At 35.5% G+C, this 17,356-nt stretch overlaps 1 protein-coding gene across 6 annotated transcripts in view; it reads right to left on the reverse strand.

Annotated features, from left to right (window-relative positions):
- The window catches only part of LOC126848178 (uncharacterized), a 59,699-nt gene extending 52,327 nt beyond the window's left edge, over window positions 1-7,372 (reverse strand). Inside the window, exons 1-4 of one of the 6 annotated variants that reach the window (XM_050588849.1) lie at window positions 7,024-7,368; window positions 6,705-6,774; window positions 6,485-6,593; window positions 6,035-6,080 (exon numbers count right to left, since the gene is read on the reverse strand). The gene's annotated coding sequence lies outside the window, so the exon portion shown is untranslated. Of the gene's footprint in view, window positions 1-6,034; window positions 6,081-6,484; window positions 6,832-7,023 lie in introns of all 6 variants that reach the window. The other 5 variants (XM_050588847.1, XM_050588848.1, XM_050588844.1 and 2 more) reach the window with 5 other exon arrangements.
- Window positions 7,373-17,356: the final 9,984 nt, after the last annotated feature.

The following is a 17,356-nucleotide window of genomic DNA, read 5'->3' on the forward strand; positions in this document are numbered from 1 at the left end:
TGTAGGTGGACATCATGATGACAGGGTAGAACATAAACGTGGGGCTCCCGAGGGAGTTACGGGACATAAAATCCTACGTTCTCCCTTCTACGCTGGCGTCTAGATGTCGGGACTTGCCGCGACTTCTCATATAAAACGTATCCCCGCATCCTTGGCCCTTCGAAGCCCTTGCTCATCAACAGTGACAGCTGATCCTCCCTTTAGGCCGAATTTGTCCTACGATCGAGGAGCCAGATTGAATCGGCCTCCTTTCTTCGTTGATCCCCGTGAAGGAATCATCGCTCATTGCTATTTGCGAGAAAAATACGTGCCGGCGTTACTGACGTAAAATTAATATCAAGAAAGCTGGAGATAAATCCTTATTCGGATATCAATATCCGAGCACCGATTATCAAGTATTATCGAGTATTTCAAGAAAAATTTTTAATTAACATTCTACATGCATGTAATACAAATTATAAATATATTAATATAAAATTATGCACATTTTATGATTTTTTAAAATTATATAATTATTTCATATATATATATCTTTATATTATATAAAAAAATTACAGCTCTTCATGATTATTTTTATAAAGATATTATATAAATATTATTCCCTGAATTTTTAAATACAAAAATAATGGCATTACATATATGTATATAATTATCATTATTTCTTTATAGATACTGTTATACGTTATTTGCTGTTTGAAAAATATGATAGCTCGGATCAATTCGTCTCATCTTCTTTTCCCGACAAAATTAAAATTTTTCGCAAGTATAAACAGATAGTTTTAACAATGTGACAGCGCGTGTTTATGTGATATTAACGCGTAGGGGGCAGACCCCTTTAAACAATAATCTGCTCTGATTTTTTTGTTTAATCATTTTTCACTCACGGGTGAATGAATGAGTTTCGCCCGCCTTATGTTCACCGAGTCGCGCAGTAATGACTTTGTTTATCACGTCATAAGGTGTCCAGGTGAAATATTGCATCGGATTGGCGCCCGACACTCTCCGGGCTTAATTGCCACTCCATCGTCGTTTCCAAACGACTTTACGCAATAACAATCATCGTAGCACTCTCGCGCTCACTCACACAGATGTACACGCAACATAGGTTACACGCACACAATCGCGCAGTCGACCGCACGCACCCGCTAATACTTGCACGGACCGATTCCGTATACCTGCTCCTCCAGACGGTGGAGTTCATCGGCAAATTGAGCTGACTCACGTCTTCCCGTTACGCCACGTAAATGCGTGCAGTGTGCACACTCGGATGGTGTAATCTTTTTCTTTCTAAAGGGTGTCGCAGCCATGAATCAGAGGCACGAAACGCTTATCCTTGGATTTCTTTCGATGATCATAATAATCATCGTACGGTTAAAACGTGCGGTTAAAGAGATCATGTAATTGTGAATTTATATAAAATTGTATTATCATATTATCGTAGCTGCATCTGATGACGACAATATTAATAAATATAGCATTACTCGTTTCATTTTCAAATCCAGAATTTTTGCATTCTCAACAATTGCAGCGTTTAAAAAAATTTAATTAATGCTAAATTAAAGAAACATGCACTTTTAAAAATAATTCAACGTAAGAGTCTGATCAGAAAAAAAGTAAAGGAAGAAGACGGGACAAGCATGCGCTGTGAATTTGACCACGTGTGCCGCTTACTCATGCATATGCAAATCTTCCCTGTCCGATTATTATGCAAGGTCTACGATAGATCTATGCTGATGGAAATCGTTAATGCATTCACGAGGATCCTAATCGAGTGCCGATAATCTCGCCGCGGGATCGCGATTAAAATACGCGTGCACAGGTGGGCATCGCGTGTGTGTACGCTGCTAGTCGGTCCGAAATTTGCGTGACGTCATCTTGCGTAAAAGACCACACGGTGTTTCCGAAATTTTTTTCCAAAGATAGTGTATCGAAAGTGAAAATGAGATGCACAAAAGGGACGCGACGTAGTAGTCATAACTAACAGCTCAATAAATATTTATTTATCGACCGATAACTAAAATTCAGAATATATATATATAAAATTATTTTACAAAAAATAATACTTTCTCTCTCTCTCTCTCTCTCTGTGCTTTCTATGATATATATAGTAATAGATCTTAATATCCAATAAAAATTTTTACAGAAATAACAAGTCGTTATGCGCATTTTAATTTTCTTTAATCATTTTATATCAAATTATTGCTTTATAATTTTTTGGTCGCGTAAAGAGTGAGAATTAATATTTCGTATCCCTACACTATTCTTCAATATTTAAAGTGTACCAGAATTGTATCATGCAATCCAATCAGAAATCATTTTGAATTAAAGGAGCTTATATGATGAATTATATTACATCGGGGGGCAACGAACAGCAGAAATTGCTGCTCTACCTGTTCCGAAAAGCGTCGAATCACGTTCGAAATAATAAATCCGGTAAACGACGTAAATCCCGAAGCGTATTAATGTAAATTCATGCGAGCGGGTCCTAATCGCCTTCGGGTACACCTGCGTGTGCCATATGGTGTTTTCTATTCCAGGACCACGATGTATACAAATAGAATATACAGGGCGCCCTGGCCTCGACCCCACCGTAGGTGAATTTGGAAGCGACTCCCGACCCTCAACCCCAATCATTGTAGCGCTACGGCTAGACGGATTACGAGCTATTATCATTCCGAAGTCGAGGGGTGTCCGCCGCGCGGTCAGGAAAAACGCGAGCATATGTTTAATAAGTTCGTATGGCGTTTCTTTTGGCCCTTCCTGGGAGAGAGTTAACCACGTTGACACATGATAATTAACTCCGAGTAATAGTAATTGGAAAACTTAGCTTGGAGACTAATATGTCATCGCGATTATATATAGTATTGTACGAGAATTATATTTGATAAGATCTAATATAAAATATACGTTAGCAAGAATTTAAGATATTCTACGAAAATGTTGTACTAACTTTTCGGAGAATTGCAATCATGGAGAAGAAAGAGAAATAGATAGCGTAGAATTCAAATTCAAATCTTCTTCGTCTAAAGAGATTTCTCTGCTCTTTTGTGTTTAATAAACGTCTTTTTTTTCCGGAAGAGAAAAACATAATAACAAGGGAGAAACGGTTTCAGTGCCGCGTCAAGGTTTTAGAACATATTATAGGCGGCAACAGTTTATTAACGCACATATGGGTTTAGTCTCGGGCCTGTCTCCAGCTCAAGTCACCGACTAAGCCGGCAAGGTAGCTACTGGTTTCCCGCTTGGCTGATCCTGTTTATGATGCTGCCCGAATAAAATAAGTTTCTCTGACCAGAACGAAAAGGGAGCTGAGAAGAAAGGAAAGAAAGCGGCCGGATTCGAGCTGCTATAGACGGATTGTAATTTCTATTTTGACCGTGATGTTGCACGAGCTTTCCGTGAAAAAAATCAAACCGATATTAATTTGATTATAAAACATTATATATTACATATAAATAAGTATTTAACAACCTATACATACCTTTGTGATTTATCAAGAGTTATTAGATATTAATGATTAAATAATATCTCCATTATATATTTAATATTTTAAATTTTAATTATATATATAAATAGAAGAGAAGATATATAAAAAATGTAATAAAATGTATATCTCAATCATATGCTATGTGTAATTAGGCATTTATAATTTTTCATTGTAATTTTTCAAAAAGATCTTTATGAAATATCAAAGTAAAATATTTTTTACTTTAAATATATATAAAATCTCTCGTGTATCGATATGAAGGTTAATAGATGAGAAGGTGTTTCCAAACGGAGTCTTTAAAAATTCTGATCGTTAACCCCGTGATAAATAACGAAAGTTCGAGTGTATCTTTCGAAAGATCAGGTTGGGATAATGAGAGGCAGGGGCTGAGCCGCAGGTGTGGGATGGGGACCTGCTACCGGGTTACGCGCGATCATTGGCGTAGCTATCGAAAAATCTTGATCGGTCGACGCGAGTTTCGTTTCCTCGACGATATCTTTGTGCATCAACAAGATCTCGAGTCGATTCTTAAGAGGTGCTGAACCTAATCTAACAGTGTGATATAATATTTTAAAAAATTATATTCAGAAAAAGTATCTCTCTCTGAAAATTTGAGAATAATTTATTCTTTAAAAGTAAAGATTTCAATCGAAGAAATATAGAAATAATGTTAGAAATTTATCGAAATATATTTCGATGCCGCAAATCCAAGGGATTGAAAATCTGTCATCATGCACTGTTAGTATAGCGTAAAGTATACTCAACACGATTGCTCTATTCCATCAATTTACCTCCTCGACTACCAGAAGAATTCATTTAGACCCGAATCACAATTTCCAGCGGAATCGTTCGTGGCATTCGAATAAATTTTCCCGAGGCCCATCTACCGTCCTTACTTCCTCTTTTGTCGTGGAGATAAATTTCCAGAATCGACGACGTTCGACGAAGCGTCGAGGGAAATAGTACCGGCTAATTGCAGACGACTTTTATGCCGTCTGGAAAGAAGCCTCTTTTCTCTCGTGTGGATCGCATTCCACGCACGAGTATGCGCACGCTCGAGGGAAAATCTTGAACACGCCGTGTGACTGAGAGCTGACGGAATGTAATTTCGTTTTGGCTGAAATTCTGCCAAGAAAGACGCGACCCACCTTATTGGCCCTTATGCCGGTCCGGACCACCGGATGGCGACCGCGGCATCTATAAAACTCGTCCGACCATTATTGTATGTCCTGCCACCTATCCGCGTCCAAACGTCGCATAGAGAAGGAAGGGAATCGTGGTCCCTTTATAACAAGGACCGCAAGAAAGATACAGAAATACGGTAGAAAGACGATAACTCTCGTTGGGCAATTTGAAAAATATTGCCACTGGAGAAAATATTGCCTGAGAGTTTATGAATTTTTCGAAGCCACTAGTTGTGTATATGAAAATAAGCTTGCGATTTTTTCTGAACGTTTTCTATTGTTTTATATAATTCTTTTATTATTCAAAAAGAAAAAAAAAAAGAATAATAATGTATTATTTATCAGCATCGTAAAAATTTGATTTTGCCTAGTTAGTTCATTGAATCGCGAAAATCGTTAGATCACATCGCGTTACGCAAAGCAAATTCGTGGTAAACCAAGAGCAACGAAGCTCGGCGACCTTTTAAACCTCGCCCACGGAAACAGTATTTGTTCAACGGGAGGTGCTACCGTCTGCTCGTCTCATCAGCACACCCGCGATGACGGCCGATGATGACTTTGATTCGCAAACACGGCTCCCAATTATACGGGGATGGTATCCGTACGGTAGCTGACCGTGCATTAGCTGCACCAACAATGCATTATTCAGTGTATACACGTTGCGTTGACGTATTTGCCTGTTTCGTAATATGATTGCTGCGATATTATTTGATGCGCGCGGTTCAACGTACCTGGACATCGGTTCGAATTTTGCGAGCTGTCACTGACAAATTAATCCGGCCTTCTCATCGTTTATTCGCGCGCGCATAATCCGCGCCGTGATTGAATGGGAAAGAAGCGGAAGAGTAAATAATTCTTGTTGCTGCGCCAGTATAACGCACGCGTATCTCATATACTTTCCCGTTCAATGGACATGCGCTGGATTTTAATTCAGAAAACTTTTTGCAGAAGAACGCACCGGGTATTATTCATCAAGTAAAATTTGTTTGCGGTTTTTATACTTAAATCGAAAAGTATCAATATTAAGTGCGCATTAAAACTGACGCCTGTTTGATCATGTAAATATAGACATAATAATAGAACATGACAATATACGTGTATAAAATAATAGACAAGATATAAAGTGTAATAAATCTAAATAATTGGAATATCTCTCCATAATTGGGTCTTAAGTGTGAGAAATTTATTAAAATTCATTAAAATTTAGAATGTTTTTGAACCAAAAATTAAAAATTTGTTAATAGTAAGCAAACTTAAATTTTTGTATATTGATTATTATATGTTAGAAAAAGATTTTAACCAATTTATTTGACATAGTTATCATTGAGAAAATATATAAAATAAAAATTGATTTTGCACTCACCGGTACGATGCACACAATAGCGCAGTTGTAGTACACAACAGTTAATCTGTAAAATACAAATATATTTTCAAATTATGAAATAATATCCAAATAGAGTAACATTTAAAAAGATAATTATTGTGCGCAATTAAATTTTTCATCCTTTAAACATTGATAAAAATTTTTAATAAAAAAGTTACGTAATTTTTGAAACAATTTTTAAATAATTAGATTTTTATAAAATATGATTTTCATAAAATACAATAAAAAAGATATAAATTAATATCATAAATATTTTACTATATAAACAATTTAAATATTTCAAGATAAAATTTAGAAATATTTTATGTATATGTTATGTATTATATTATATAAAAAAGTTTATTACCGCGAAGATAAACGAACGAAGATTAATCTCACACACGCATACATATATACAAATGTTAAATTAAATAATCATAAATTGCTCACTCTATGATTGCTCCACCATTTCTCGTTCCAGCTTCCTTCTCTTTTCTTGATCGTCTTTGCTCTTCCTTCATGGCACTCACTCGCGAAAACATTGTTAATTACGATCGCGCTGTAAAATACGATAATCACGCGACACTTTACACGGCACTTTCAATGTTAAACGCACGCGACATTTATGCGTATTAGCACGGGAAAACAACGTGAAAGCAATTACATATACCTACGATTTATTCGACACTGAAAATTACGCAGTTAACATGTCACTCGTCGCGGCAACATCATCACCGTTGCTAACGAATAATAAACTCGCATTTTATCATCTCGCATTATAACATAAATGAATAAATCTACAAGTTAAAATTAAAGATAAATATCCGCGGACTGTAATATCTCAAAATATTTCGTCTCTTTATCGTAAATTTTGAATAAATACACAAAATATATTTAATAGATTACATATAAACAAAAATTTAAATTTTGCTACGCAGTTTTTATTTAAATATATCGTTAAATATAGTCGTATAAATTGATTTGACTACCCAGACAGCACATGTTCCTAAAATATACAACGTCTAACAGATATCTAAAAGACGTCTGAAAGACTTAAGATGACTTAAAAACTTAAAGACGACTTAAAGACATCTTATTGTTCTATAGACATCTTTAGATTTTGGGTTTCTGTTGCTGCCTGGATAAATGCGTCACAAAACTATTCCAGTAAATTCCTTTCGTATCGTTTGACCGAGAAATTTGAAAATAACATCGATTGTTTTATACTGATGTAGCGCGATACTAATCGAGTTGATAATAATTAATTAATCGCGCAGATAGTCACTAATTGTTATAATCGTAACAACTAATCGCGGTTGGAATCTTCTAGTACTTGTCACGACCGCGTTCCGATACATAATGACGCACACGTACCGAGTTATTGTTTACATTCAGCGCGACGACCTTCTTGTAGAGAGAGAGAGAGAGAGAAAAAGAAAAGTCCAAATATACAGCTCTCTCTGTTTATTTTTTCCCAAAACACAGTCTCGACGATTAGAAGATATCGTGTGACGATTTATTACGAGTATTACAATCTTAATCTTTATTTCTGCTATGATTCTCTCTTTTTTTAACTAATCTTCTTAACTTTCGTGAAGGATTAGCGATAGATAGCGAATATTATAAATGAAAAGTTTTATTCCGATTATTGAGAGAGAATGTGCCCGCTGATTGTGTACTGCTCGAGATTTCGCGTACAAATGATTGATGAATTTTCGCGAAACGATCAGATATGATCACAGGATGAGCAAGTTAAATCGTTCTGGAATCAGCTGATCGATCGTAACGTCGTATCGATATTCAACGCGACGCTGGAGACGAATGGAAAAACTAGTCTCGCTCTAAATGTAAACATGGTGTATGGATTTTTATGTATAATAAGAAATAAGGTTGAGATTCGCGAAGTTAATATAATATTTCTTCGAAATAAGTACTGATTCTTCGAACACTTCATTAATTCGAACGTAATATGTATATACATATATCACGCAATATCAGAATAAAGATATCAATACAATATCAAACATACATTTTTTCGAATTTCTCGGTCATTATCAACGTTGCCCGTACAGAAACAGCCGACAAAATTTTATAATATGTATAATTAATTAACATGATTATATTTAACGATGAATTTATTTACTAATCAAAATCTATCGCTAGTACTAGTTGACAAAGCGCGATGCAATACTTCCGGATATTATCATACATTTCGCAAATGTTTATGCTTTCAACTTCCATTTGTAAATTTCATTCATTTATATTATTAATATATGAGATCGTATAATTACTCTAAAATATGCGTGCGAACTTACGTTGCAGCACCAACCGATAGATAGAGGACAAGAGTCGCACGTGAAGTTAGCTCCGCGATGTCACGGTCGTAGGTCAGGTTAATGCGATCGCTTTCCCGCGTTATTTCTCCGCCATAATGCAGTACGGATTAACATCGGGAGTGTCGTACAATGTCGCGCGATTATCGTATTTTACTGATTAATGCGTAATAATCATAATTAATAGTGTTATCGCGAGTGAGCGATATGAAGCAGCAAAGAACAAACAAGAGAAGAGGAAGACTTGGGGATGTATCGGGCAACGGCGAAGCAATAAATTCACCGTGGGGTGAGTAATTTCTAATTTCATTTCATATATGTATATTTGTTATTTGTTAGGATTAAAAAATCGTTAATTTTTTTCGTGATGATGAATCTTTTATATTATATTATAATATACGCATCAAATACACACACGCGCGTACATTTTGTAAATATAATTCACGTATAAAATATATTTATTATATTTAAATATAATTTTCTAGATTTTAACGTGAAATTTATAAAACATTCACATTTATAAAAATATATATATATATATATATGTATATAGATACGTATAAAATATTAACTTGTTTAAGATTTTTAATTATTTATATTATTTTTTATATAAAAATTTAAGATTTTTAATTATTTAGATTATATTTTATATAAAAATTTAAGGCCTTTAATTATATGTTTTATAAAAGTTTTTATTTAAAATTTAATAATTATTTTGCTTGCCATTATTTTTTAAAATATCAATTATTTTGAACATTGCTATCATAAATAAATCGAATAATGCATATATATTTATATTTTATACAAATAAATATATTTATATTTTATACAAATTTTTTAATATTGTGCAGTGCAATTCCGCCGCTGCGCGTCAGATCGATATGTTTTTTAATTGCATATAATATTGAAGTAATAAATTTGGGAAAATGATATTCAATAAATCGATTAAAGTATTTTCTCTGACGCGACTATTAATATATAAATATTTAAAATTGCTGCTTTAACAGTATTAACAAATTTTAATTATTTGCAGCAAGAAAATTATATAAAGAATTAAAAATTTGAGAAAACTAAAAAGATTCAGAGAATTAAAAGAAATGAACATTTTTTCAATGTCGTGTGAAATTCTATCATCGATGCTTGCAGTATCTTCAACGCAAACTCGTATTGCACGATATGCATTCTGCAACTTTTAATAGATCCAAAGAACTGTGAGGCATTTCGCACGTATTTAATTCGTGACTGTTGTGTCAATACTGGCTATTGTGCTGTTACTGTATGTGCCATTTAACTATTCTTTGCTGAACTTCCGCGTACCTGCCTTGATTGACATTGCAGGTGAGCGCGTCTTCAGTATTATCACGTACGCTTTGTTATACTGCTTGCATCGAGCAATTGAATAACTTTGATTACAATTAATTAAGACACTATGTAAATATTTTTTTCTCTTACTAATTGATGTTATTTAGATGAAAAATAAAAGAACAACGAAACTTAAACAGTAATTAGTTAATGTTATAAGGATGAAAATAATTTTGATGAATATTTAATCGGAAACATTAACGCGTTCAGTCAATCAATATATAGGGTGGACCAAAACATTTCGATTTTGAGATTTTATACTTTTACAATTTTATATTTTTTCACATTAAAGTATAACGATCGTTCCGTCATTGAGCTGACAAATTTGAAATGTGATGAAAAAAAATTTTGTTCTACCTATGGAGGGGGAATTCCGCGAAATCGTTGAGCACGCGATTCTATAAAAATTGTAAAAACCGGACGCTTCCACGCGTCATGAATTCCGACGAAAATTCACGCTGATGCAAGTAAACAAATGCGCAATCGTTAAACAAAAATATTCATCCAAACTGCCGAACACACAGTGACTACCGACTAAATATTTACATAGCTGAGTGCCGGCGTCGGTAATAACAAAGGAAAATAGGCGAAATGCAAACAACAATGCATCGCATTCGTGCGACGCGCTACAGACAGGCGGCGCGCCTTTCTAACGGTGCGGCTTATCACGCGTCCCTTTGTACTTAGGATAAAGGTACTCTTAATATTATATCTGATATGTGAGACTAATGTTCTTTCTAATCGACGGATTTGTGGAAAAGAATATTAGCATAAATTAGTATAAAAGCATTCAACTTTCTTTAAAAGAAAGGAAAAATTTAATGAGTATTTTTTTTTATTCTTGCACTGTTATTATAGGAAAAAGAGATAGTAAATAGTTGCTCAGTTTTCTAAACAATAAAAACAGCAAACAGAATTAGATAAGTTTTACGACGAAAAAAATTATCTCGTAACTAATATTCAATTTGTGAAGGAGGAATGTAGTCCGTTAACGTAATTCTACTTATCACGTCTTATCATGTCGCGCGTTTCATTACGTCGAAAACGCAATTCCAACATGTAACCGATGCCGTCACTGCGCTCCCGAGGCGGTTATAACGCGCTCGATTTAAATTAATAAGCTAATCAGGCTAATCTATTGACCGGGCGAGGCCGCTCCGCGTCGCCATTGTTGATAGTCCGCTCGAAATATGCAAATGAGCGGGGGATGAAAGCGGATGGGTACATCAGCGGCGCGCGTCATCGCTCAGGTACCCGCTCGTCGCCGTTATGGCTCGTTTCCCTGTGTGTATGTGGGTGTGTACGCCTGTGATAATGAAAATACCGGACTGTCAGTATGGCGGGGGAGAGAGGGGGCGGGTCCAACCAGGGCGATCATTACAGTCATCAGCGAGATGACCGGCTCGATAGTCGATCAATTAAATGACCCCCAGTCAGACTCTCTCTCTCTCTCTCTCTCTCTCTCCCTCTTTCTCTCTCTCTACGATGCCTAAAATATCGATGCTGCGCAAACGAGGCGCCTCCGGCATGTCGAAAAGAGTATGCACCCCGACGACGACGGATAAAATTATTTTAGAAAATTACAGCGTGTTACCGGTGATGATGACGATGAGAGACGCGAATCGAGTTAGGTAATATTTAATGAGCGTGTGTTTTCGAGTAGCTAATGTTGTCGATCGCGTATACCTTGCGCGCAAAATTGTTCGCGGATCTCGTTACGCGAAAGCTAACGCAACGATAAGTTTGTTACATCGCGTTTAGCCGGCCGTTGTACGCAAAGAGGCAGCTAATCGACTGTTCTGCGTTACATATCGTTGGTAAATGGAGTTTCGCGGATAATTACGGCGGCAACTGCGGTAAGGGTCGAGATAAAGTTCGGTTAGCCGGCGTTCATTGCGGAATCGCGAATGCAATATTGTGGACACGGAATTTCAGTTTTCCACGAACAATTACAAGCGGCGTGGCTCGTCGCTAAACATTTTACAATGTAATAATGCCAACAGAGATAATTGTTCTATTATACGGCATTCCGTTTGTGAAATATCGAGATACTGCACTCCAATTCCTTCGCCGGATTCTAATCGAGAATAAGAATCGAATTTTAAGATTCGAATATAAGTCTTTCTTTCTCGCAAAAGTCCTGCGAACAATCTCTCTTACAACGAAGAGGAGGAAGAAATATTTTTTGCGCAGATTATTTCATTCTGGAACGGTAATTCAAATGGTCATTCCACTGCTTATAAAAACAAGCAATAAGAGACCGGCCGCAAATAATCGTTTCTTTTTATGGAACTTACTTTTTTGTTATCCATCTATAATACAAGTTATCAAGAATCCTGTTCTCGCCACGCGCTTATAATTTATATGAATCACACAGTGTGTGCGTCGTAAACATTACGTCATGATCGACTTTCGCGATATATGTTAAAATAATACAGTTAATTACATGAAGGAAACGCACGCTTTCTATAAAAAAAACATGATTATAATTAAAATTATATAATTATAATATAATTACAATAGGAAACAAAAAATATTTTTAAAAAATTAATAGAAAAAATATAATAAAAAAATATATTTTCAAATAAAAAATATTTAAAATGAAAAAGAAAATTTTACGAGGATCTTTGTGGCATTACTTAGAAAAGTATACTTCTATTATGTGCATTTAAGAGTGACAAGCTCTTTTGAGTGCCATTCTTTTGTTATGTACTTTCATTATGATTAATATACAAAAGTCACAAAAGGGACACTAGAAATCCCTTTTTCCTTGAAAAATCCGATTTTCTCCTGATTAGTCAAACAATTTTTGAAACTTTTATAGTATCTAATCTGTTTGTATCTTTTAAGACACTATAAATCCTTGCTTTGTATAGAATAATGTTTCTAAATGGCTTTAAAGTTTTTCTTTTTCTTTTTTATCTTTTGTATTATTCTTTTTTATCTTATTTCTGTTTCATAAATATTTTAACAGTTTACATAATAATTTCATATGTCTAACATATAATTTTCTTTAGAATCAGTATTATTTATTTTGCGTAGTAAAAGCAAAAAATGATTTTTTTTACATAAAATGATGTAAAATTTAGCTCATAAAATATAACTTTATAATTTAAAATACATTACATTGAAAGAACTAAAAACATTCAAATTAAGTGATCAATAACATTTTTAATAATATAATAATTTTATAACACACATTCGGCGTGAATACGATAATGAAGGAAAAAAACAGACGAAATAGAACAATATTTTCGAAATAGCGTCATTACGAAGTTTTCCTCATGCGGAAATTATAAAGTTAACTGATACCCTTAAATGAATTGCCAACTTTTCAAATAGTGAAAAGGAGATTTAAGCCTCCAATCTCGTTTTAGCGTAGCAGCCTTTACATTTAAATACTCTATATATATGTATGGGTATGTATGTATGTATGTATGTATGTATACACGTATATATCGATGGTTGTAAAATGAACAGGCAATGAGCCAAGAGGCGTTGCTCTACACGAGAGCACGTGTAAACCGTGTGGAGGAGGATCGTTGCGTACCTTATGGGGTTACGAGTGACGTTACCGGGGTTACAGCGAAGTTATAGCCGTTTATGCGAGCTGTTGCACGGGCTATTTGCCTTTGTACAACCAAATACGAGTTACGCTTGCGACGTCGAACGAGAACGCTAAGCAGCTGTGAAGAAAATTCGTGGTGAACAAAGCGATAAATATATACATGACCGACGTAGCATTTTATGAAATCTTATAAAAGTAAATCTTAAAATTAACGATAATAATAACAAAATGTACTGCGTTTTAAAATTAATCATTTTAAAATTATATATAGGAAAATAATCATTTTTTTTTGTATAAATAAAAATGTTAATTCACATATAATGTATAAATGTCAATATTCTCCGTTTTGTTATTATTATATTTCAAGTATAAGAAAAAAGAGTTATTTTGTAAAAAAAAAAAAAATATTTTTTTCTCTGAATCACTCTAAGCTGCCGTTATCGTCGTGACGATCATGATCCATTTCCTCAGCCGAAGGGCGTTTTATCACGATCGTTGAACGCCTTCGCCATCGAAACTACGCGCATCAGACGTAGGCGCAGGATGTAGGTGCAATTACCGGCAAGGATAGGACTTATCCGGGATGTAGGGCAGCGGGCAAATCGCGCGGAGGGAGAAAAAGAAAAAAAGAGAGCGCGAGAATGCTATTTCCTCGCAAATCGGGCCTTTGACAGTCTCTCGTCTGCTTCAGATTGGCCGAATGCGACGGTTTTCAATGTGTAGGAGTAGACTGTCGGTTAAGTTTATTGGTCTAATTTAAATAACGGGCAACAAGGGGTGCTATCTCATCGCGGCCCTCCCCGTCGAGAATCCCCCGCCGTTCCGAATCTTGTCAGTACCCTTCTTTCGCTCCGCGCGTGCCTGATGACTGAAGGATTTACGGACTTTTATTGCGCGGCGCATTTATCTCGGGCGGGCGCTCATGCAAATTAAGATCTCGCTGCTCGGAGACGCATTCGGAGAACACAGTACGGGACATTACTACTATCTACTGATAAAGAAAGAAAGAAAAAGAGAGAAAGAATTTTTGTCTTGAGTCTCACAGTGCCAATGCACAATGCTTCCCTTTGTTGCCACCTCGCTACCTCCCGCTACCCGAGCATCCTTTCCTTTCATTTTTCCTCCTCGGTGTACTTTCCTTCGCACCGATTTACACGGAGATGCGATCTTTTACATATTCTACGTATTCTCTGCAAATTCTTACGGCACGTGTTTCTGCGTTCATAGAAAATAATGCATCTGTACGCGAAAAAAAAATATCTTTCTTTTTGTCCGACGTGTAATTTTCTCGATCGAGACCTATTAAGAGTCTGATTTTTTTCGTTAATTGTGTCGTAAATATTCTATGTAAAATTAGTATTTTTGTCTTACGTTTCACAACATTATTTTAAAAGTATAAAATAGTGTAAGAAAGATTTAAAAAAGTGTAGTACAGTTACAGATATATTGTGCTCGAATTGGCTGAAAACGGTGAACGATTTACATTACAAGTGATGCTAATAATTTCAAGCAATTTCAAGCTCGAATGCCTTCTCCATTGCGAAGCGATTTGTATACGCATTAAATTACTTTTCCTTTCTGCTACCAGTAGTAAGCTATGATAATTGTACAAGACAATTGTACGCCACGGAATCGCGCGAATAGCCTACTTTTTACTTTTGCATTTTGCCAGTTTGTTATGAAGGGGAAAGAGTAAAATTCCCAAAGCGACAACTTATGCGAAAATGATCCTTATCTACTCAGATATAGCAGATGTTCTTTACTACTTCTTTACTATTTTTTATGTATATTTAAATTAATTTCTCCCTTTCTCTACTTAATTATATGCATATAAAGTTATAGATTTTATAGTATTAATAAATGTCATCGCATAGAAATGAAATGAATTTAGAACAAGGATGCAATTTTAGTTATAATAGAAGCTACTTAGACTCACTTAATTCTGCTCCTCCATATACTATTGATTGATGACAGATCTTACCGATAAAGTAGTGATTATTGTACATGTTGCTTCAAAATTGATGCATAAATTAACCGTTCCGTTTAACCAATGATAATAATAATATGCGTACTGCATTCATTAATCAAATTTCTTATTCATTTAACGCGAAAAAATGTCATCTGTTTCGATCAGAACAAGCGTCGTTACGCTTTCTCAACTCAATTACACCATATGACAATTTTAGCGTAAAAAATGAAGGGATATAAAACATTTTAAAATAGCGAAGAAATAAATTTAAATATTATACGGCATATTGTTTCCCGAAAAGTTGAAACAAATTTTATATTTTTCTCTGACCTACTTTTTTTGCGTTACTCACTTCCACAAAAGTCAAATTGATCGAACAATCGCACAATTATCAGAGTATGACGACAGCTGTTTTAGCTAATTTATACAAAATTGTATGAAACAGTATTACTTGCAATAACCTATACTTTCTGTACATTTTCCTGTCTATATATCGACGATATCATTTACGAGAAAAAATGGGTGCTCTCCCTCCCCCTCTCTCTCTCTCTCTCTCTCTCTCTCCCTTTCTCTACTTTCATTCCGCAATTGACCCTAATTTACTAATAATTAATAACCCTACACAATCGACGTATCAAATATGAGCTAAAATTTAAAAAAATTGCAGGTTGGAGGATAGTCCCATATTGCTTTTTGCCAGTCATCTAATAGCGGACTTTAGCGTAATTTCGTCATCAGGCACGCTTATCGTGACAACTTCGTCATGTGCTCCGACCGGAGCAGACTGCACGGGATGCAATTCGCAAAGTGCACGCCATATGACATACAATGTAATCACCCCGCGACGCGACGCCGCGTCGGCCCACAGGGAGTGAAAGTATAATGTCGGCACGTACGAAGGAATTTTCTAACGGCACGTGGTCGACGCACGAATTGACGTGCATATGGGAGAAAGGATTGTTCGGCGGCGCGTAGACAGGAAAATTAAATGCAACTGTCGGGGAGGGTGAGGGACCGCTAATTTCGGGCAGTCGCGGCGACGGCGATGGTTTTTCGAGGAGTGGGTAAACGCATCATACGGCTACAAATATAAATACTAGCGTGAAAGGAAGGGTTGTCGCGCGATTGGGGATCGCTACGAATGTGTCATGCGGACGGATCGAAAGCTTCAATTCGCCTGAGGGATCGTCAATACGCGTATGGCAGAATAGTGACTGATCGCTCTTCACGCTCGGATAATCCCCGAGTATTTGCGGCCAGAAAGTCGAGAGTGTAGGTGTAAGGTTTAATTAATACGCATCGATCCGTTGATGCTTTCGACCTTCTCCGATTAAGCGGTGATTTCGCTTTCAGTCTTTTCTCTCTCTCTCTCTCTTTCTTTTTTTTTCCTGTCGTTACCTTGTCCTTTTTGTCAGATATTTATAATTATGAACAAGGAATAAAAATGTTGATATATTATAAAATTGTCCTAGAAAGAAATAATATAACAAATAGATATTATAAAAAATTAATATTTTTTATTCACGATTTTTTTAATCTACTAATATTTATTATTTATATTATAGCGTATCTCTGTATGATATTTTATTCCTATGCATAATTTTATATGGAGATTATAATGATTTTATTCATTGATTACTATATAATCAATCACATATAATTGACAACTATATGTGATTTAGAGAAGTAGTCCGTTGTAATCTCAACTTCATATGCATAAATGTATCAAAGCTAATATATCCGCGAAGGTAGCAATTAACACGGCATATCCTTGCGAAAGCACAATCTACGAGTGCTCAAAGACAGAAGTGGGAAGAATATAGTGCGAGATGGTCGTAAAAATTAAAATAAATGCCTCAAGATATAAACACCTCCGCATTAAATCGGTGGCTTCGATTCTGACAATACAGGTCACGACGTTACGTAGATACTCGCACGTGCTAGTAGCTAACGTTCCTTCGGTTCTGCGTTACGTTAACTGCTATTAAGTACTAATTAACATCACAATGGCACATTATACTCTATTCTTCATCGGTCAGCTTCTACGAAGCTGTCTTACTAAGTGATTATTACCGGATTGCGATCGCGGG

Source organism: Cataglyphis hispanica, chromosome 3 (genome assembly GCF_021464435.1).
Source record: "Cataglyphis hispanica isolate Lineage 1 chromosome 3, ULB_Chis1_1.0, whole genome shotgun sequence".
Classification (NCBI taxonomy): domain Eukaryota; kingdom Metazoa; phylum Arthropoda; class Insecta; order Hymenoptera; family Formicidae; genus Cataglyphis; species Cataglyphis hispanica.